This window comes from Hemicordylus capensis, chromosome 2, assembly GCF_027244095.1.
Source record: "Hemicordylus capensis ecotype Gifberg chromosome 2, rHemCap1.1.pri, whole genome shotgun sequence".
NCBI lineage: Eukaryota > Metazoa > Chordata > Lepidosauria > Squamata > Cordylidae > Hemicordylus > Hemicordylus capensis.
Window position 1 is genome coordinate 329,425,744 of NC_069658.1, and position 22,213 is coordinate 329,447,956.

The 22,213-nt window shown below is 46.8% G+C and overlaps 1 protein-coding gene across 14 annotated transcripts in view; it reads right to left on the reverse strand.

The window, feature by feature from the left end:
- Positions 1-22,213, reverse strand: part of DAG1 (dystroglycan 1) — a 146,919-nt gene that overhangs the window by 85,804 nt on the left and 38,902 nt on the right. For 3 of the 14 annotated variants that reach the window (XM_053291826.1, XM_053291827.1, XM_053291823.1), the window contains one exon: positions 4,334-4,426. The exons of 7 other annotated variants lie outside the window; for them this stretch is intronic. The gene's annotated coding sequence lies outside the window, so the exon portion shown is untranslated. Of the gene's footprint in view, positions 1-1,962; positions 2,156-3,657; positions 3,849-4,333; positions 4,427-21,995; positions 22,188-22,213 lie in introns of those variants that run through there. 4 more of the 14 variants (XM_053291819.1, XM_053291822.1, XM_053291820.1 and 1 more) reach the window with 3 other exon arrangements.

The window sequence follows — 22,213 nt, forward strand, 5'->3', positions numbered from 1 at the left end:
CATAAACCAATCTCTCTGCTACACTAGTCTCACTCCTAACCCTCAGCTCCAACACAAACTGTCTCCATCTCCTATATGTATGTTCCATCATATCGAATAGCCTCCCCAGTGAGGTTTGCCTGGCTTCATCACTTTGTTCTTTTAGACATCAAGTGAAGACCTTTCTGTTCACTCAGGCCTTTTAAATTTTAAAAACCTTGATCTGATTTTAACAATGTCTTAAATTGTTCTGTATTGTATTTTGTGTTCTCTCCTTCTCCCCCCCACCCAACTTTTTTTGGTCTGTTTGGTTTAATATGTTGTGTGTTTTTTCATCTCATATTTTACTGTTGTGTTGTAAGCCGCCCAGAGATCAATTTGTTATGGGGTGGCTAACAAAGTTTTATTATTATTTATTACTACCTAGTTCTACCATTGTCAAACATCTTGTTAAAAAGAACATTTTCCTTTAACCTTGACCAAGTGTTAGTTACTGAAATGGCCTATATTACCATGTGAAAAACTACAAGAACTTGTCAGCATCTCACAGGAAAGTGAAGTTCCATGTAGGTAATAGCTGTGGAAGTATTTTGAGAAACAGAATAAACTCTCCTCTGAATGGACTGTAATTTGCTTCACAGCTGAATTCCAATCCGACACTCCCCCTAGAACTCTTCCCATAACCTGCTTCCAATATCAGCTGTGTTATTTGCTTCCCAGTAAACACAGATGAGAGCAGCCAGATGTGAATTAATAGCTCCACTGAATATAGACTGAATCAAGATTTCAATAAAATTTACCAAACTCAGGGTCTCTCCAGCGTCAATTTCCTCCAAACTCAGTGTCTCTGCATGTTAAATCAGTGATACTTGCTACAACACTTGTGAGGTTACAACCTGTGCAGTGTTCAACAGTTGCATCTTAGAAGACAAATCCAGAACCAAGGAAGTCTGCAGTAAGCACCATAGCAAGAAAACACATCCCCCAGCTTTGAATCTGGCATCAAGTGAGAATGGAGAGAGTTGTTGCACAAGCCAGGTCAGAGATGGTTTAAAGAAACCAGCTACTCAGTTAAATGTGTTGTGACTGATAAGCACATTTGCCTGTCCCCACCTGTTGTCTACATTCCACACATTCTCATTTCTTTCAGCAGTTTTTCCTCTGGAAAAGGAAAGTCTGCTTATCAACTGCTGCAGCAGAAGTTTGGGGAGAAAAATAGGGTCTTGCATGAAAAACATGCAGGTCCAAGGACTGGAACAGGCCAGTTGATAGTAGTTGCCATTAGGACTGAGATCAGTTTATTCCTATTCCTTCGTAGGTTCTTGAACAGCTGCCCACTCTTCAGTTTTTCAAGTTCTTGCCAGGAAGAGTACTGTGCCTTTACAGATTCTCTCTACATATACATTCCAGTAAATCCCTTTAGAGAGAGAACCAGTCTCTGGAGCACCCAACTACTCACCAACTATTTATGCAGTAGCCTTGCCTATGCTGTTCAGTCACAGCAAATTCAAAATTGAACTAATTCAGGAGGAACGCTCCACTATGAGGGCATAGGGTCTTCACCCCTCTCTACAAGAAGAGACCCCATTAGCAGTACAGACAGCTGAGAGAGCAGGAGGAGCAGATGCACAGCGGACTACTTGAATAGCCGTGTCCTATTTCCAGAGATTATCAGCTACATGAACTTTACAGCCCAGTAACCACCTTTAGTTAGAATTAAGTCCCACTGACTTCAAAGCCTTCCAAAGTATCATTAGGATTGCAGCTGTAGACTCTTCAGGTTTTGCCAAAGTTATAGACCAGGCTTCAGCTATTTAAAAGAAATCCTCCCATCTTGTAATTCCAAGAATTTTCAAGATAGCTTATGATAAAAAAATGCAAAGCTGAAAGTGGACACCCCAGATATTACACTTCCAAGCAGCAAACAGGGGAAAAGACGCTGCACTAGTGTCTCTCTAATATGGTAATACTAATAAGCTGTACCTTCATACATGTAGAGAAGATTATAAAAATAATCTTATACAAAGAGCAACTTGAAGGTTTATTATTGAACAGGAAACAGACTGTTCCTTCAGTGTGCAATCTGGGTCACTTGCTTGAGTCATCTGAAGCTCTTGTCTACAGGGTACCTGACTGTGGAGTTGATAGTATTTTGGTACCTCCCAAAGCTATGATCCTATAAAATACAAGACCAGAAGTATTTTGACAACATGTTTTAAGACTTTTTGAAAAAAGGTCCACTACAATCAGTACATATGGGAAAGAAGAAACAAAAAGCCATATACCATGGTGGTTGGAAAGAAAACTTTAATACACACCTTTTATTCTTCCTACTTTAAAATTTAGGTAATACTTAAGTGGACAAGCAAAAAACTAATCAAGATTCATTCTATCAACACAAATTATCTTTTTGGAGTTTTCTGCTGTTAACCAGGAAACCAAATATAGAGAGCTCACTACTAATTTTAATAGCTCTGGGAATAGATGCATTCTGGACACTACAAGGTAAAGTTAAAATATATCAGCAAGCTCAGAAGGCAAGTTTGTCCCCAGCTACAATAGCAATAGCAATAGCACTTACATTTATATACCGCTTTATAGCCGGAGCTCTCTAAGCGGTTTACAATGATTTAGCATATTGCCCCCAACATTCTGGGTACTCATTTTACCGACCTCGGAAGGATGGAAGGCTGAGTCAACCTTGAGCAAGCAGCCATTTCATTCACATATGGACTCCATGTGATCTTGGCCTGAATGTACCATGTTTCCCCGAAAATAAGACAGTGTCTTATATTAATTTTAGCCCCAAAAAATGCACTAGAGCAATTAGCGGTACATCAGAAATTACTGCTAGGTCTTACTTTCGGGGAAACAGTATGTATGTATGTATGTATGTATGAAAATATCCTCCTGATAAACTCTCTATTAGACTTTGGACAAAAGGTAATCTCAACAAAAAGGTTTTAGCTACTCATTAAATAGCAGGCCAATATGGTTTCCTTTCCATTATCAATTCTGAATTTCCTTTAACTTACCAACAACGTAGTGCGTTCCCACATTATGTGCTGAATCTAACTGCAGGTGGTTTTCCCAATAAGGGAAAACCAACATGCTCTGCACTAGAAAAAGCTAATCAAAGTATTCTTGCAGGGATCCAGTTTACAATCCTTTATCTACAGCCAGAGTTCCGCCTGCTCCCAATTGGCTTGAATCTTTAAGCAGAAATGTATGGTCACATTATCGCCACACACGGGGGGGGGGGCGCCACGGAGGGAGGTGCTTGGCATGGTATCAAGTGTGCTCCTTATTAACAATGTAATATAGTACCAAACCATAACAGTTGTAAAAATGACCTGTAAACTGTCACCAATGAAGCAATATGCTTTCTAAAGCACACTGAATATTTCAGAAATTAGTATTTACAAAACTTACGAAGTTGCCTCCAATGTTCGCTGCACTTATATATAAGTAATTGACTTAAAGTCACAATGTTTTTATAAACACACAAATACTTAATCACTCAGCACTTTAAGCACAAACGACAACAGCAAGATAGGTATTAATGAGTTTCACTAAAACTGGGACTCCCAGTTTTAGGCAAAGTTTGGGAACCTTGACACAAGTTGGGAATATGAATGAAAAGAGTTTGGAAGAAATCACATGGTAGAAATAACTTACTTTTGTTCACAGAGAGACAGTCTAGCAAAGGGATCTCTGATGAAAGTGGGACAGTAGATTCTTGCAAATGCTCCACATAGCTCTCCTTGTTTACATGAATCTCTGGGTGTCCCAGGGTTAGCATTTCCATAAAGATACAGCAGGTGTTTAAGGCATTCTTGGGCAAGCTGTCCACAATTTTTGTCTATAAACTAAATTGGTTGCAGAACCTGGTTATTGTGCTCCCCAACAGCATCCACAGTATCTACAAAAGAAACTGATGTCTATTTTACATACCAGCTATATCCTCAAAACAAGTATTAAAGTTAAGTCTATCAGCCTTTACAGAATACTGTACTATACCTCTTTGCACAAACTGGTAAAGGAGGCTGACTGATCTTGTCCAGACTTTTCCTAGTCCGTCCTCCTCAGCTCCCCCAAAATAAGACTGTAACAGAAGTTGAGAATAGAAAAACCACAGAGAGGCCAGACTGACTCCAGAAGTTTAAAATAACCATGCCAAACTGTATGTGTGACATAGTAAAGATAGTTTGGCCTTCCCTTCCTTAAGACTTAACTTTGCAAGAAAAGACTGCATAAAGAACCCCTAAAAGCCAAGTCTAAAAAAGGTCCTGAAAAGAAACGGTCTAATGACCATAAATAAAATTACGATTACAATTACAAAACATTGACTTACCATGAATGGTTCTTTTTCACAGTGTAGAGGTCATACGCCCGATGGGCTGAGGTGTACCTGATGGGCTGAGGTGATTGCCACCAGGAAAGGGACCTTGAAGGGGAGGAGATTTAAGGATATTTCACTTAACAGCTCAAAGGGTGCCTTAATAAGTGTGTTCAACACTTTGTTAAGGTTCCAGGAAGGGAATGGGGGGGGGGCACTAGTTTATTAATTGAGGCTAGGAAGTCCTGGGTTTGAATTGCCTCTGATTTAGTGATGTGCACGGTCCGGAGAAGTCCAGACCGGCACCGAAGGGGGGCCTTGTTTCTAGGGCGGGGAGGGCTTGCTTAGCCCTCCCGCCTCCTTGCCCCCGCCAGCGCCCGTATTGAACAGTATAGGGGCGCTGGAAACCAGCCGCCCCCCCCCGCCGCGGCGGCGAAATAACCCCCAAAGCCAGCCAGCCAGCCCTCCCTCCCTCCCAGCTAGCTGCCCGCCCTCCCTCCCACCCACCCACCCACCCGCTCACTCACCCGCTCGCACACTGGATAAAAAACGAGAGGAGCTCCGGCACAGAGCTCCTCTCATTCGGAAGGCCTCCTGCAGAATGGCGGCTTGCGCGCGCGCACATGCGCGCGCCGCAAAGCACGCCGTTCTCCGGAGGCCCGGTCTACCCGGCGGGAAAGGGCCGGGTAGACCGGGCCTCCGATCGCTGAGTAGACCGGGCCTCCGATCGCCGGAGGCCCGGTCTACCCAGCGATCGGAGGCCCGGTCTACCCGGCCCTTTCCCGCCGGGTAGACCGGGCCTCCGATCGCTGGGCAGCTAGCTGGGAGGGAGGGAGGGCTGGCTGGCTGACTTTGGGGGTTATTTCGCCGCCGCCACGGCGGCAGCGGCGGGGGGGGGGCGGCTGGTTTCCAGCGCCCTTATACTGTTCAATACGGGCACTGGCGGGGGCAAGGAGGCGGGAGGGCTAAGCAAGCCCTCCCGCCCATAAAGGCATACCCCCCACCCGGACCCGAACCAGGCAGGGCCGGACCGGTCCGGCAGTTCGGCCATTCTTTGGAATGGCCGCCGGACCGGTTCGGGCACACTGCTACTCTGATTTCATCCAAAACTTCATTTTCTGAATGAAGCAGTTTAGGAGTTTTAAACCCAGAACCGCCAACCAAGAGCTGTCCCTTTTTGGAACTAGAAATAAAATAGAATAAGCGCCTTTGACATAGTTCTGTCAAGGGCACAGGTTCAACTGCTATGATCTGCACTAGATGTTAAACTATGAAATGGGGGGAGAAAGAGAGAGTGACGGGAAGTCTAGTGAATAGACCTCTGCGATGGTAGCAAGGACACACCAATCCAGGGTGCTGGCTTCCCTACTGGTGTCAAAAGCTGAGAGGCCCCTGCCTCCTCCCTCAGGGAGATAGTCATTGCTTGCAAGGGGCTGGGAGGACATGATGGGGAAGTGACATGCTTTCTGACCCTCTGTGGATCCCCTACCTGACTGTTACCACTGGTTGTGCCAGGTAGGCCCGTATCCAGATGACCAACTGTCCCTGTACTGGTCCTCAATGGTATGGGCAAGTTCCTGGAGAAACTAAAGGGCTGGTTGTTATTACAGAATGGAGGAGCAGATGGATGCTCTGGGACCAAGAGGGAAGGCAGGTGGAGAAGGGGTGGGTGCCACAGGCGCCACTGGAGGGGGACAAAGGTGGAGGTGATGGCTTGATAAGGGAGCCACACTCTCGTGCAATGAAGTTTTTCAACCAGGAAGCAATATCTGGGGGAAAGGGGTCCTTGTCTGGCAAGGGAACCATACTTATGACCCCAGTAGTTAATGCAGGCCCCTCGGGTGTTGCAGGCTGCAGGGGTGTCGGATGAATCACCTAGCCAGGTGTAAGGACCCAATTCAAATCGCCTATGCTGTTGAGATGGGGTGTGCATTTGGGGGAAGGCACAGCAGATCCGGCTCCCCCTTTCCCAAAGGTGGATCCAAGCACGGAGGCAGAACTGGCAATAAGGTGGCCAAGAGACCAGAGCCCAATGGCATCTGGAAAGCACCCTCTGAAGCATGCAGTAAGTGGCAAGGAACCCAGTCCTCACAAACTGCCTGCAGTAGCAGCCACTCGCTCAGGCGAATGGCGTCTGCCTTAGCCTGGTATTTGTGCTCTCCTAATGCTTTGTTTTCCAAGTGGCCTTTTAATGGGCCTTCTTTGGCTTGTGAACTGTGCAGCTAAGAGCCCCTGGGGGAGGTGCATGAGGTGCTCCTAGAGTGGTGAAGCTGACCGTGGGTGTTTGGAGCCCAAGGGGGACTGTTTAAGCCAAAGCCTGCCCCTTGCTTCAGGGTCCCTCGGAGAGTGACCCCTCTAACATGTTTCCTGTGTGGGACAACTTCGTTTGGAAAGTCAAAAAAAGAAAAATAAGGAAATTGAAACTGAAAAAGCCAGTTGGTCAAATAGTATAAAATGAAAAGCATTTGGAGTTTAGTAGAAAATAATCAAATCTACTTCTCAAATCAACTCCCTTCCCAGTCTTGCTCAATCTAAAGATGGTGGGAGGAAAAGAAAGTTAGGAGGCTAGGCAAAAAGCCAAGAGAGATCCTTCTCAGCCCTGTTCACTGGAGCAAGACAGGACTGGAACTGACTGGCACCAAGAAGCTGGCCACGCCTTCAATTCAAAGTTTGGGTCCTGTCCATGGAGCATGCTCAGTCCACAACCCATGGTGTTAGGATGACCTCCTACACTGTGGAAAATACTGATCTACAGATCTGACTGAAAAAAGGCCCGCAAGTTAGAATGCTGGCACTTAAGAGTTATCTGCTGTGGGCAGAGATCCAAGTAGTGTCAATTGCATTGTTCATGTAAGAGATTATATTTTAAACAGCTAAGCATAAGGCAGGCACGGAGCCAGCCAAATGGTTGTCTGGGTCTGGCCCCACCTGACAGCCCCAGCTAGCAATAATCACATGCACAGGATGTGGCTCAGGTTCTGGAAGAGCCCCAAGAGAACTCCCCCTACCCACCCACGCCCATGCTCCAGAGAGCCCTAATGAGCTCTTTCCTGTCCTTTTCAGGTAGCATTTGCTGCCTGAAAGGATCTATTTCTCTTTGTCTCCCCTCCAGCGAGGGAGAGAAAGGGAAACAAATGTTTTCAGGCAGCAAGCACTTCCTGAAAAAGACAAGGGAGAGCTCGCTCAGGGCTCTTTGGAGCCCGGGCATGGGGAGTTCACTCGGGGCTCTTCTGGAGCCCAGGCCACACACTCCACGGTCTCTGGCAGCCCTTTTCATTGGTGGTCCAGGTTCTTTGAATGGTGGCTCCACCCCTGGCATCAGAATCAATTCTCCCCACGCCGCAGTCCATGAGCAGCTCACAACTACATCAGATGCAAAGAGCACACAGCAAGTGAATTAGCCACAGCATAGAGGATTCTCACACATGAAGGAAACTCAAGAAACAATAGCAGCAGTGGGGCGGTGCTTCGGAGCATCTGATGCAAAATATGCACCAGCTCTTTGCAACCATGTGGAGGCAAGCGCTCCCAGGCTAATACTTTTTGAACAATGTTGTGTGCTTCTAAGTGTGGAGAGGTCCACTGTGATAAGCAGAGCTCCATACTGCCCCAGCAATAGCTAGGAAGACATGCTGGGAGCACAGGGGAATGTAGTGCTTTCTGTATAGAGCTCTTCAGAGAAAATGCTTGAAAGAACTACACCCCGCCCCCTGGCATGTCCTGCACGCCTTTCCCAGTTGCAGTATAGTGCTCTTTTTCACATAAAGTAGCCCCTACACCCCCCCACAAACACACGAGAAACATGAAACACTGCAAATGGCTGTGCTGGGAAAGGTCGTCACCATGCAGTTCCAAAAGGCTGGTACATATTACTTGGTTTTAGATGCTCTGTGGCACAGACCAAACTAGCAGGTAAACAGCCATTCAAAATTACAGAGTGAGTTATGCCCCTAAAACTCCTGAGCTGGTAAATTAGCCCATAACCCCCTGCTAACTGAGCAAAGAGGCAACGTTTAAAAGTGGTGATTCTCTTTATTTGGCAGGGGGAGAGCAACTGAACATAAGAACAGCCCTGCTGGATCAGGCCCAAGGCCCATCTAGTCCAGCATCCTGTTTCGCACAATGGCCCACCAGATGCCGCTGGAAGCCACAGACAGGAGTTGAGGGCGTGCCCTCTCTCCTGCCATTACTCCCCTGCAACTGGTACTCAGGCACCCTGCCCTTGAGTCTGGAGATGGCCCACAGCCCTCCAACTAGTAGCCATTGATAGACCTCTCCTCCATGAAGTCATCCAAACCCCTCTTAAAGCCACCCAGGTTGTCGGCTGTCACCACATCCTGTGGCAGAGAGTTCCACAAGTGGATCACGCGTTGTGTGAAAAAGTACTTCCATTTGTTGGTCCTAGACCTCCTGGCAATCAATTTCATGGTTCTAGTGTTGTGTGAGAGGGAAAAGAATCTCTCTCTCTCCACTTTCTCCATACCATGCATGACCTTATAGACCTCTATCATGTCTCCCCGCAGTCCTTTTTCTAAACTAAAAAGCCCCAGGTGTTGTAGTCTTGCCTCATAAGAAAGGTGCTCTAGGCCCCTGATCATCTTGGTTGCCCTCTTCTGTAACTTCTCCAGTTCAACAATGTCCTTTTAAAGATGTGGTGACCAGAATTGTACGCAGTACTCCAAGTGTGGTCGCACCATAGTTTTGTATAACGACATAATAATGTTAGCCGTTTTATTTTCAATCCCCTTTCTAATGATCCCTAGCATGGAATTTGCCTTTTTCACAGCTGCCGCACATTGAGTCGACACTTTCAACGAGCTGTCCACCACAACCCCAAGATCCCTCTCCTGGTCCATCACCGACAGCTCAGATCCCATCAGCATATACTTGAAGTTGGGGTTTTTCATCCCAATGTGCATCACTTTACACTTGCTAACATTGAACCTTATTTGCCATTTTGTCGTACACTCCCCCAGTTTGGAGAGATCCTTTTGGAGCTGCTCACAATCTGTTTGGGATTTCACGACCTGGAAGAGTTTGGTATCATCTGCAAATTTGGCCACATTGCTGCTTACCCCTGCTTCTAGATCATTTATGAATAAATTAAAAAGCACCAGTCCCAGTACAGATCCCTGGGGGACCCCACTTCTTACTTCCCTCCATTGTGAAAACTCTCCATTTATACCTACCCTCTGTTTCCTGTCTTTCAACCAGTTAGCAATCCACACATGTACTTATCCCTTTATCCCATGACAGCTAAGTTTCCTCAGGAGTCTTTGATGAGGAACTTTGTCAAAAGCTTTTTGGAAGTCCAGGTAGACTATTTCAACTGGATCACCTTGATCCACACACTCGTTTACACTCTCAAAGAAGTCCAAAAGGTTGGTGAGGCAAGATTTACCTTTGCGGAAGCCATGCTGGCTCACTCCCAGCAGGGCCTGTTCTTCTAGGTGCTTTACAATTTTATCCTTGAGGATGCTTTCCATCAATTTGCCTGGAACGGATGTTAGGCTAACGGGCCTGTAATTTGCCGGATCGCCCCTGGATCCCTTCTTGAAAATCGGTGTTACATTTGCTACTCTCCAGTCCTCTGGTACAGAGCCCGATTTCAGGGATAAGTTATATATTTTAGCAAGGAGGTCAGCAATTTCACATTTGAGTTCTTTGAGGACTCTTGGATGGAAGTCTTCTTCCCTTTTATGGCTTCTTTGACGGTACCCGTTAGCCATGCTGGCATCCTCCTGGACTTAGTGGTACCTTTCCTCCTTTTGGGTATACAAGCTGACTGGGCTTCTAGTATTGTGGTTTTGAGTAAACTCCATGCATTCTGGAGCGAAGTGTCTCTCCTGATTTTCCCCCTCAGCTTTCTTTTCACCATACTCCTCATTTTGGAGAAGTTTCCTCTTCTGAAATTCAAAATGTCTGTGTCTGACATCCTTGGTGATTCTCTCCCCGCATGTATGCTGAATTTGATGGCACTGTTGTCACTGTTCCCTAAAGGGTCGATGACACTGACATCACACACCAGGTCCTGGGTGTCACTCAGAATTAGATCCAAGGTCGCCTTCTCTCTGGTTGGTTCCATGACCAACTGTTCTAGGGCACAGTCATTTAGCGTATCTAGAAATCTGACCTCTTTGTCCTGACTTGAATGTGAATTTACCCAGTCTATGTGTGGGTAGTTGAAATCACCCATAATTACAGCCCTGCCTCTCCTTGACGCCTCCCTGATTTCCTCCTGCAACTCCCAGTCACTGTCGGCATTTTGATCTGGCGGGAGATAGCACATCCCCAGTTGCACGTTTCCCTTCTGGCTTTGTATAGTCACCCACAGGGTTTCTGTGGAGGACTCCAGTTCACTTAGGTTTTCTAGCTTGTTAGATTCTATCCCTTCTTTAACATACAGTGCTACCCCTCCTCCAAGGCACCCCTCCCTGTCCTTTCTATAGAGTTTGTACCCAGGGATAACAGTGTCCCACAGGTTCTCACTGTTCCACCATGTTTCTGTTATGCCCACTATGTCTATTTCTGCGTTAGCAACCAAGCACTCCAGCTCACCCATCTTGGCTCGGAGGCTTCTGGCACTGGCATACAAGCACCTATACGCTGAATCTTTCCCCTGATGTATGCTATTCTTTTGACTCTTTGACCTGCTGGCACAGGCTCCTGTCTGCTCTTTATGCGGTTCTGCTCCGTCCCCTTCTGTTCTATTTGAATTCTTTGCAGCCTCATACTTTAAAGGATGGCTTTTGCCAAACGGGATACTGCCCAGCTCCCGTCGGCTGTTCCCCAGGTGTCATTTTAAAAGCTGCTCTGCAACCTTTTTGATTTTAAGTGCCAGCAGTCTGGTTCCATCTTGGTTCAAGTGCAGCCCATCCCTTTTGTACAGGCCTTGCTTGCCCCAAAATGTGTCCCAGTGCCTAACAAATCTAAACCCCTCCTCCCGGCACCAACGTCTCATCCACGCATTGAGACCCCTCAGCTCTGCCTGTCTCACTGTACTTGCGCATGGAACAGGTAGCATTTCTGAGAATGCTACCTTGGGGTCCTGGACTTCAAAATGCTACCTATCAGCCTAAATTTGGCTTCCAGGACCTCCCGACTGCATTTCCCCACATCGTTGGTGCCAACGTGCACCACGACAGCTGTCTCCTCCCCAGCACTGCCTAGGAGCCTGTCTAGACGCTGCGTAATGTCCGCAACCTTCGCACCAGGCAGGCAAGTCACCGTGCGGTCAACACGCGGGTCCCAAACCTATCTCTCTATCCCCCTAATGATCGAATCACCAACTACAACTGGCCCTATCAACTTCAGCATAGGATCCTTCCATTGGCTGTTGCTGGTGTCTTATGTTTCTTTTTAGATGGTGAGCCCTTTGGGGTCAGGGAGCCATTTAATTTATTTCTGTATGTAAACCGCTTTGAGAACTTTAGTTGAAAAGCTGTATATAAATATTCACTGTATTGTATAAACAAAAATCTAGTATTCCCTCAAAAGTCATTAATGTCGAGTTTTCAAATCATGCAATTATATTTCAAAGAAATATAAATACACCCTCCAGACCACCACAGTTGTGTTTTCTCACACAGTGCACCAATTTTATTTGGTAGTACCACGAACCCTCTTGTTTGACATATTCTGCTACAAAGGCCAACTTTCCTGACTCCAGCATTCCTAACATTCCTAAACTGAAGTACAGCTTCAAATATTGAGGCAGGAATCAAAGTACAGTGATTTAACCCAGAACAGCAATGTCTTTCTGCATCTTAAAGTTCAACACATTTGTTGTAGCATAAAATGCTATGGACTACAATGCACTTCATCAGATGCAGCAATATGCATCCTGATATACAGTCCTGAAGGTGCCTGTAGAATTCCTATTGCTGCTACAGGCTACCCTGGCTACCCCTCTGGAACTGATTTGCCCAACAACAAGGATTACTTGCTACATCTGAGTATCTTTTGACAAATATTACATTAGCAACCACCATTCCACGTGGCATATGAGTAATCCAATGCTAATTTAAGGGTCAGGTCTTTATTATTTATTATTATTTTTACATTTTATATCCCGCTCTTATTTCATTTATTGTTATGTTTGTATACCACCTTTAATTAAAAAAATCCCAAGGTGGTTTACACAAAAATTAAAGACTATAAAAATGACTGTTAAAATATTAAGCTAAAAATTATAACAAATCTGACTAAAAAGATTTAAAGTACAAGCATAAAAACTGGGCAAAATACAAAGAAGCAGTAGTAAAGACAATCATATAAAAGCCTGTATAAAAAGCCAAGATTGCTTTCTAAAAACTGTGATGGAGACCGAGGAGTGAATAGCCACCAGGAGAGCATTCCAGATTCTGGGGGCAGCAACAGAGAAGGCCCTGTCCCGCGTATACAACTGAGCCTCCCTCATTGTTGGCACCCGGAGCAGAGCTCCCTCAGATGACCTTGTCAAGTAGGCAGCAACCCTTGGGAGCAGGCAGTCCCTCAGGTATCCCAGACCCAAACCATTAAAGGCTTTAAAGTTCAAAACCAGCACCTTGAATTGGACTGGAAACGGGTAGCCAGTGCAGCTTTTTCAAAATGGGTGTGATGTGATCCCAATGGGTAGCTCCAGATAGAACCCTAGCTGCCCCATTTTGCATTAGCTGCAGTTTTTGGATATTCTTCAAGGGCAGTCCCACATAGAGTGTGTTACAGTAATCCAGCTGTGATGTGACTAAGGCATGGGTAACTGTGGCCAGATCTGCCTTCTCAAGAAAGGGACACAGCTGGCGCACTAGCCAAAGCCATGCAAAGGCACCCCTGGCCACCGCCTCCACCTGAGCTTCCAAAAGCAGAGCCGGGTGCAGTAATACCCCCAAACTGCATACTCTTCCTCCAAGGAGCCCAGAGTGGTGTACTACATACTTTTCTCCTCACAACAACCCTGTGAAATAGGTTAGGCTGAGAGAGAAGTGACTGGCCCAGAGTCACCCAGCAAGTATCATGGTTGACCTTTGCAGATTGTGCCTCTGCTGGATGAGAGCCAGTCTACACCACAAGACCACAGTTCCTTTCCATCACCCCTCATAAGCACTTTTCAAACATGAGGGAGGCAGAATCTCTCCCCCCGCCCCCCATATACCAGTTTCTCTGGAAATATACACAAAAGTTCCACAAGATTGTGGGGCATCTTCTAGAGAGCATACTACAGATAGTGAGCTGGTCCAGCTTGCTGGACCTCACAAAAGCCTCACTAGCTTTGCAGGATCCTCAAACACATGGAGAGCAGTGTTCTCTCTAAGATGTGTGCACATGTGCACACACAAGTTTTTTTTTAGTGCCCACTCAGTTAATTTTAGATCCCACTCGGACTAAATCAGGAAGGTCCCACTCTGAATATATGTGCACACATTGCCTTGATACTGCCACCCAGACCAAAACTCATTCCGCACAGAGATAAAATTAGAGAGAACATTGATGAAGAGGCCTTCATGTGTACAGCTCTACATACAAGCGCTTTTTCAATATAAGGGAGGGAGTGAGGGAGGCAGTAAAATGGAGCCTGCTGCAGCCACTCTACACTAGTGTTCCGTCTAACAGATTCCCAGATGTTGACAACTCCCAGAATCCCCAAAAGCCATTGCAGCTGGGGATTCTGGGAGCTGTAGTCAACAACATCTGGGAATCCCTGTTAGAGGGAACACTGCTCTACATTTTACATGCATATTATGTCTGAAAAAGGCCCCAGATCCAGCGATGTAGATTTTTCAGAAAATGTTGGAAATTTTTCCAGGGAAGAAAAAACATTACAACTTCCCCATGCAAATCTGATGCCCTAAATAGAACTATCTAACTTGGCATGTTTGCAGTGATGTTGATTGAGCCTCAAATCAAGAGTTCAGAGATCTTTCCATATTCAGACCAAATGCTGACATCTATCATCTATTTTGATCTTGCAACTATGACTAGGATTGAACAACATCAGTTATGAGCAGCCTTGGAATTCCAGCAAAAAACCAGCATGGGAGAAGCCACCCCAACTTGCATTCATTGAGAATGAGGGAGAAAAGGAGGGGTGATTCATCTCCCATTATCTGGGTTGTTGTAAAGGAGAAGCCTCACCTCTCCTTTCTTCTTCCATTCTCCATGAAGGAGAGGAATAATGGTTCCTTTTCCTCCTGTGCTGGAGCTCACCAGAATGAGTTGTGGACTGAGCATGCTCCAGATCATGGGATACTAGCTTCCTGTCACCAGGAGGCGCCATAGCCCCAGTTCTGGTCCTGTCTTGCTTGGGTTCACAGGTCTTGGAAAAAACTCTTCGGCAACTGAGATTTTTACAGGCTAGATTTGATTTGTTGTTGACTTGGTATTTTCCTTCCCCCTCCCAGATTGTGCAAGAGTGGGAAGGGAATTGTTTATAGTTATCTGTTACATTCCCAAATCGCCTTTTTTATTTCTAATCTGGCTAATTGGTGTTTAGTTTCACTTTTGATTTGCTCCACTTCACATGGAGCAATCTCAGGCTGGCAGTTTGCTTCTTGACTCCCTCTCAGAGAGCACACATCCAAAATCTAGAGGCAGAAGCCTGGAGTGGGAACCTCCCTCAAACATGCAAGGTCAGCCTCCCTGCTGCAACCCCTTCCACAGCAGCAGAAGCCTCCTCCATAGCCCCCCCACCAAGAGGTGGAGAACAAACCATTGTTCTGAGCCAAGCAAAGCCTCCAAAAAGAGGAAGTGCAAGAAGCCAACCTCATCCACTCGGTTCAGTGAGTGCATTTTGATTCAGGTGGCTTAGCGGGGGAAATGCACCGCCTCCTTGCTGTTCCCGCCAGCCGCAAAACACAGGATCCCAACTACCATCCATTGGGTGTATCCTGGAGGCTCAGACCCATCTAGCCTGGTGATTGTTGTGATGGAGGGGAAACCAGCTCGACCACACATTCCCCTCATGCTAATGGCGCCCGATCCCAACCAGGATAATTTGCACCAGGATTGTGCTGGTGGGGCCCCACCCCATGAGGAAGTGGTGGAGAAATTAGAGGGTGCCCTTCCAGTGCCCCAAGATCTGCCTCCATAATGGCTGGCTGATGCAAGTACCAATGCCCCTCCTCAGGGACGGACAATTGCCTTTACCCCAGACGTTGCTGACTGGTTGAGGGATTTCATCATGAGGGAATGCAAGGTGTTATGCAACCCCTCCCTCCTCCTGTGATACCACAGCTGGTTGCCCCTGCTCTCCCGACAGGGCCTCCTATCAGACCCAGACGTATTACTGGGCAAATGTCTTCCTCCTCGCCGACTCCAGCCCCAGGAGAATAGAGCCTTTTTATACCATTCAGGAGAAGGGACACTAGATGCAAAAGGAGAGTGTGCCACTCATTCTCCTCTGAGGACCAACCACCTTCACCTAAGTGCCCATATATGCAACCAACAGTCCCTATCTCTCTTCTGATACCTCCGGTGTTGCCCCCGCCTGTCTCTGTGGTACCTCAATCTCTGTTATCCCCACCCCCACTGTTCCTGTATTGGCTCCACCACCGCCGGTTCTACAACATCTATGGCAACCTGATCTTGCCAAGGTCAAATTTGGAATCCTCTCACTCTGACCCTCTTAACCCATGGGTTTCTGATAGGAAGGAAAAAGGAGAGTTATCTGAGGAAGAGGTCACACAACAAGTTCCCATCTCATGTCTATTCTCGTTCATAGGTCTTGAAGTCCTTCTTGATAAGGCTAAGAGAGGATTCATATTCATTATGTTACTCCTACTGAGGAATCACAGTCCTCAACAAAAATTGACCAAAATGTTTTCCCTTCCCCCTCCACCCCCCTTCTGCCATGGTCCCCATCCCATCATGTTTCATAAGATCATGCTAGCAGAGTGGAAAAGACCAGTCTCCTCTAAGCCAGTGGGGGTCTGCTCCAAGAAACATTGCTCTTCCACAAAACATATGTCACTTCTGGAAGTTCCCCACATTAACACCCCTGCAGAGCAACTCTCATTCTATTCTGAATCCTGAGGGGAAGGAACAACTCAGTGGAAGAGGTTGTCAGACTTTAGCATCAGGAATTGGGATCGTATGCTGCCCTGCCGGTTGATGTGGGCCTTGGCGGTGACGTTGTCCATCCTGATGAGAATGTGGCTTCCATGAATGAGGTGTTGGAAATGGAGTGCAAGTCAGACCGCTCGTAGCGCCAGCCAGTTTATGGACTTTTGGGCTTCTGTCAGGGACCAACGTGCTTGAGCTGGATGGCAGAGGCAGTGGGCTCCCCAGCCAAGGAGGCTGGCATTCATCATGATCCGCGGAGAGGCTCGGAGAGAGGGAGGCCCTTGAGGTGGGCCAAGGATAGCCACCACAGCAGTGACTGCTTAACTGTCTGCGGTAGGGGTATCAGGAGGCGGGTCAAGGACATGATCAGTTCCTGGAAGGGGAGAAGCAACCACTGAAGGGGGCGGGAATGCCACCTGGCCCAAGGAGTGCATTCCAGACACATGATCATGGAGCCCAAGGCCTGGACGAGGTCCATGACGTCTGCCGAGCAGCAGTGGACCAGTAGTTGCAGCTGGGAGATGATCCTTGCCCTCCTTTCTGGTGGGAGAGATACAGAATCCTGAGCTGTGTTGAAGAGGGCTCCCAAATGGACGAGCGACTGGGAACGAGTGAGGTGGCTCTTCTCCAGGTTCACTACAAACCTGTGGTCCTTGGGCATTGGGAGAGTGTGGCGAACATCCTCCCAGGCTTGATGGAGGGAGGGTAACCGGATAAGCAGATCGTCCAGAAAAGGATGGATGTGCACCCCCTGTAGGTGGAGGTGAGCTATGAGCGCCACCATGACCTTCGTGAAGACCCGCGATGCAGAGGCAAGTCCAAATGGGAGGGTGCAGAACTGGAAGTGTTGGTTGATGTATGAGAAGCGTAGGAAGACCCTGTGTTCTGGTCTGATGAGAATGTGGAGATAGGCTTTGGAGACATCTATTGACGCCAGATAAGTCTCCTGGGCGGATGGCCTCCTTGATGGTGTGGAGGGATTCCATCCTGAACTTCTTTTGGATAAACTGATTCAGGGACTTTAAATCTAGAACTGCCCTCCAGGAACCGTCCTTCTTGGGGACCAGGAAGAGGATGGAGTACATGCCTTGAAATTCTTGTGTAGATGGAACACCTTCTAAGTGTACCCTCCCCCCGCCCTTAAAGCGCCATTCCTGGGGCCTTTGAACTGGTCCCGTGTTCAAACCTGTTCAGAGGCCTGTAAAAGGGCCTCCAAACAGGTTAGTGTACATCCCTATGCGTGAGTCCTTGTGTATGGAGGGCATGGCTTTCTTCTTGTCTCTTGTTTCGACAAGGATAGGATCTAGGGCTGGACCAAAGAGGTTGGTGCCAGAAAAGGGAGCTGAGGTCAGAGCAAGCTTGGACTTAGTGTCTACGTTCCAACTTTTTAGCCAAAGGGATCTGCACACTGCTACTCCTGCAACCAAAGCTCTAAAAGACTGTTGAATACAGTCTAAGCTGGAGTCTGCCATGAGGGCAGCTGCTTTTGCCATCTTGTTAATGCCCTAGAGGAGTTTGGTGTTTTCAGGGGGAACCAGGGCTACTAGTTCCTTGGCCCAGAGAACAGAAGCATGAGCAAAGATGGAATTGGTAGTGGCAGCCCTGATGGCTATGGTCGAGGCATCATGAACTTTTTTCAGCTGTGAGTCACACTTCCCATCTTCCTGGCTTCTCAGTTGTTCTTGGCCCTCAGTGTTAAGGCTCGAGCCTGATACCAACTGGGCTACTGGGGGGATCTATCTTTGGAGTTGCCAGAAGAGACATGACCTCCTGGGGTAAGGAATAGTGCTTTTTAGGGAAATTGCTCATAGGCTTAGAGGAGGCCTGCTCAACTTGCCGCCGCCCCCGATATTTGTAAACTACAACTCCCATAATTCCCAGCCACATTGGCCAATAGCAAGGGATTATGGGAACTGCAGGCCAACATCTGCAGGAGGGCCAAAGTTGAGCAGTCCTGGCTTAGAGGATGCTGGGCGCTGCCATTCGGAGAACATTATCTTGCGGAACAGGGGTGGAAAACGTCAGTAGTGACATCCGAGGCAGAAGGGAAAACATTCTGATCTAGTGTAGTGGATGGTTCTGCAGATTTGAAGGGTGCAAAGTCGTTAATCGTCCTCTTTGCCTTAGAAAAAATGTCAAAGTCAGCAGAGGAAAAAAGCCTAGAGGAGCTAGGAATAGGAGGGGAGATCTCCTCGTCTGATAGCTCTCCATCCTCCTTGGTGGAGACAGGAGGATCTGCTAGTCCTGACCTTTTCAGAGGAGGAGGAATGCCCTTATCTTATTTTCCTCCTGAGAGGCAGGGCCCTGGGAACGAATAGCCTTCGCCAGGGTGGATTTGATTTAAATCAAACTGATTTAAATCACGATTTAAATCACTAGCAGGGTGGATAAAAATAAAAAAAATCCGATTTAAATTTTAAAAAATCCGATTTAAATAAAAAAAATCCGATTTAAATCAAAAAAATCAGATTTTTTTTAATTTAAATCGGATTTTTTTATTTAAATCAGATTTTTTTGATTTTTATCCACCCTGCTAGTGATTTAAATCGTGATTTAAATCAGTTTGATTTAAATCAAATCCACCCTGCCTAGACCCCATCCAAGTGGAGACCAGGGACAAGATGCCATCAGTGCACAAGGACTCCCACAAGCCTTTTCACTTACCAAACCCTTCCTTTCATCCCCACAGGCAATTCTAGCAACCACTATCCAACAGCCCTGAGAGTACAGAGGTAACAACAACTTCAGGGGTTTCAGATATTCCCAATGGAGACAGCACTACAGACACCCCTCCAGATCTCAGACACCCTGCTCCTTCACCTCCAATCCACCCTACAACAAAAAACGACTTACACCCTGTATGAGGAAGGCTCTTAAGAGTTCACCACCACATGGATGCCTTATGCAAGAATACACAACAATGTCAAACCATGCTCATTTGCCACATCCAGAACGCTCTATACATGCCACAGAATTTGAGACAAAGGAGAGTTCAGAATGATCACAATAAATAGCTGTGGATCCCTGGACAAACAAATAATGCTTGCATTGCTTAGGGCCAAAGTAGATGCTTGACAGGAGATTCAAGTCTGGGAACCTGCATGAATGAACAGTAGCAGAGGAACAACATGGAGGGCAGAGTGTAGAAGGCAGGTGAGAGGAAATAACCTGCCTGCTTCTTCTCCCTTGGAAGCTCTTCCCACAGCAGAGGTTTCTCAGGCATATTTTTTTAAAAAATAATTTATTAAAACATTTTTATACCGCCCAAAACTTACGTCTCTGGGCGGTTTACAACAGAATAAAAACAAAGTAAAACATTCGTTAAGACAAAAATGGGGGGGAGGGGAGACAAGCACATTACAACAATTTAAAAAATTTTAAATAATATTTTAAAACAGCATTAAAACCATTAAAATATTAATTGAAAGCCTGGGTGAAGAAATGTGTTTTAAAGACTTTTTTAAAGCCGTCAGAGATGGGGAGGCTCTTATTTCACTAGGGAGCTCATTCCAAAGCCTCGGGGCAGCAGTGGAGAAGGCCCGTCCCTGAGTGGCCACCAGACGAGCCGGTGGCAGCTGCAGACAGACCTCTCCAGCAGATCTCAGTGGACGGTGGGGTTCATGCAGAAGGTGGCGCTCCCTTAAATGCCCAGGGCCCAAACTGTTTAGGGCTTTATAGGTTATAACCAGCACCTTGTATTTTGCCCAGAAACATATCGGCAGCCAGTGTAGCTCCTTCAATACAGGAGTAATATGGTCTATTCGAGATGACCCAGAGACCAGCCTGGCTGCCACATTCTGGACCAGCTGTAGTTTCCGGACTACATACAAGGGCAGCCCCACATAGAGCGCATTATAGTAATCCAGTCTGGAGGTTACCAGCAGATGTACCACTGTTTTGAGGTCATTCACCTCAAGAAACGGACGCAGCTGGCGTATCAGCCGAAGCTGATAAAAGGCACTTCTGGCCACCGCCTCAACATAGGAACATAGGAAACTGCCATATACTGAGACAGACCATTGGTCTATCTAGCTCAGTATTGTCTTCACAGACTGGCAGTGGCTTCTCCAAGGTTGCAGGCATGAATCTCTCTCAGCCCTATCTTGGAGAAGCCAGGGAGGGAACTTGAAACCTTCTGCTCTTCCCAGAGAGGCTTCATCCCCTGAGGGGAATATCTTGCAGTGCTCACACATCAAGTCTCCCATTCATATGCAACCAGGACAGACCCTGCTTAGCTATGGGGACAAGTTATGCTTGCTACCACAAGACCAGCTCTCCTCTCCTAGGACACTAGGGCACTAGGGAGAGGCTTGGATCCAGAAACACCCCTAGACTGCATACCTGTTCCTGCATATCTGTCCACAAAAGGAGGGAAAGCAATAGTGTTCTCTCTAATTTTTTTCATCTGTGTGTGCTTGGGAAGAGGAGTGCAAGAAAGAAGCAACCAGCAGACTTCTCCCCCTCCAAACTGTGTCCTGTCCATTGCTTTTCAGCTGCTCAGAAATAACCAAGGTTCCCAAATCAGAGTATGAAGCACGAAGCCGAGCTCTTAAGAGCACACAGTAGATAGACCGCACACAGTAGACACCATGAGCCCTATATCTACATGGTGCTATCACAGGCAGAGTGAGAGACTAGGCATCAGAAACACAATAGTTTACAGCTAAACTGCTTCACCCATCCCACCACCCCCAGACTGTGCAGAAGAATCTAAACAGAACTGCAACATCCAACAGCATTTTGTATTAGAGAAGGAATAATGGCTAAGAATCTTGGTTAAGAATCTCACCACTCTATGCCCACACTGTTTGAAACCAGAGAACATAAAGCAATCTCTGCCTATTTCAGAATTTTTAAAAACCTGATTAGGATATATTTTCATGGAGAAAAACACCATTTCCACATAGGTAGGCAAATTTTGCATCTCAGGAACAGAGGCCAAATCTTTCTCCAGGAACACTTGCTTGCCAAAAGACAACATTTGAAATGACAAATGATTTAACCAAAGTATGAACAGTGATGGATAAGCATCCTAAATATTTCCTCAAACTTGCTGTGTTGTAGCAGTTATATTATGCCTGGCAACTATATATTCTCTTTCAGAAATGAGGGGTGGGAGAAATAGTTACTAGATTACTAATTTCTCTTCCCCTGTAACGGCGTGATGTTCTGCCAGCGCCAATTCTTCTATTCCCCACCACTACAGCAACAGCTGCCCCAAGGCTGCCAGGCGCACCCCCTGCATCATCCCCTTCAGGGGAGCCCAAACACATCTCAACAACTAGGCCTGGCACAACTCGGAGCAATAAAAACAGCACTTTGACCCCAAAAATCCACCCACCCACAAAACAACCATCTCCCAGCCCTCAGTCCCACCCCCGAAGGCCCGGCCGCCTACAGGCCGACCGCCGGCGTGTCTTCAGCAATATTTATGAGTCTCTAGTCTAAAACTTCCCAGCAGCCCCTTCTGCCACAAAGGACTGCTGGCCGACACAGGTGTTAATTGTCAGGCTTTCTGACGGTGGCAGGCTGGCAGACAGCTCCTCATCCGGGCAAGATGGAAAAGCAAACCCACAGGGGCCAGATGTAAAGTCCGAGCAGGAGTGGGAGGGAGGAAATAACAGTCAGACCCTCAAACCTTATGATTTCCTTTTGTATGCAGTAGTGGGATTGGTAGTTTCTCCATCTAATCTCCTGTCTGTCAAGTCAACTCTAGCTTTCCAAGATGCTTCAAACTTCTGCTCTTATTCTGGTAGAACTCTTTGTTTTTCTGAAGTCATGTCAGTCTGTCGTTTTGAGTTATTGTGGTTTTGAACTAGCTGAGCAGCAACTGCCAAACCCTGAGCAGATGATAAA